A 1,244-nucleotide genomic window follows, 5' to 3' on the forward strand; every position below is an offset into this window, starting at 1 on the left:
CTGGCAGCCGCCGCTCGTGGGAGTCGGGGCCGCGGGGCTGGAACAATTAAACCTTGTTTTGTCTGTGAGCCCCCTCGGAGCCCGGGCTGGGGGGGCTGCTCCTGCCCTGGGGAGGGTGGGGAAACTGAGGCAGCACATGGGGAGCCCCCCAACACCCCCAATCCTGAATGCGCCGTGGGGCAGAGCCCCCGCCGTGGGGCTGAGCGCCATGGGGCCGTCACTGGGGCCCTGGGGGGGGTCTGCAGCCCCCTGAACCCCCCCCGGGAGAGCTGCACCCCGGGCTGGGTGAGTAGGGGGGGGGTGCGCAGTGCCGGGGTGCCCGGCCTGGCTGCGGTTCCCCATGTGGCTTATCTCCACCCAGTCAGGCTAATTACTGCTAATTACCCAATTAGGCTATTAGGGAGGTGCTGGGGAGGGAAGGGGGGTGTTGGGGTACGGGGGGGCTGCTCCGTGCCCCCGCGGTCCGTGTCGGGGTGGAGCTGGGAGCGGGGGGGGGGCAGTGGGGGTCTGCGCTGCCAGAGCCGCCCCCGGACCCCCACACGTTGGGTCGGGGGGCTCAGGCTCCCGGGGGGGCCATTCGCCTGCCCCGTGCCTGTCCTTGGTCGCCCCGGCGCTGTCCTGTCCCTACCGGGGATCCCCGGTTGTGACCGAGCGGGGCCGGGGCTGCTCCCCCCGGTGGAGCGGGGTCCCCGGGCTGCCCCGTAGACGGCGGCCGGGCTGATCCGGGGCCGGTGCGCGGAGCCGCCGCCCTGATCCGGCCCCGCTCGGTGCACGGATGCCCCGGCCCGGGGGGTACCGGCCCGTGTCCCCCTCCCCGGGACCGGTACCGGCGGCTGCTGCCCCGCGGACACCGGTACCGGGCGCGGAGCCCTCCCCACGGCCCCCCGCGTCCGCGCTCGGGTCCCGGGGCGGGCGGTCCCGCGGGGGGCGTGGCCAGCGCCGCTGCCCGGTGCCGCCCCGCCCTGCCCACGTGCGCGCCGCCCGCCCCGGCGCCGCCGGGGTTAAGCGTGGCGGAGGGATCCCTCCCGGCAGCGCGCGCTGCGGCCCGCGCCGTCACACACCCCCCCCCCTCCCGAGCCGTAGCTCCCGCCGCCGCGCACCGTCTCCCTCCGCCCGAGCCCCCGCCGCCAAGTAGTGCGGGCGCGGCGCCCCCCCCCCCCGCCGCCCCCGGCCCGCGGCCCCCAGGGCGCAGCGCGGCGGCCCCGGCGGGGCGGGCGGACGGGCGGGCGGGCGGGGCGGGGCGG

This window comes from Nyctibius grandis, chromosome 11, assembly GCF_013368605.1.
Source record: "Nyctibius grandis isolate bNycGra1 chromosome 11, bNycGra1.pri, whole genome shotgun sequence".
NCBI classification, from domain to species: domain Eukaryota; kingdom Metazoa; phylum Chordata; class Aves; order Nyctibiiformes; family Nyctibiidae; genus Nyctibius; species Nyctibius grandis.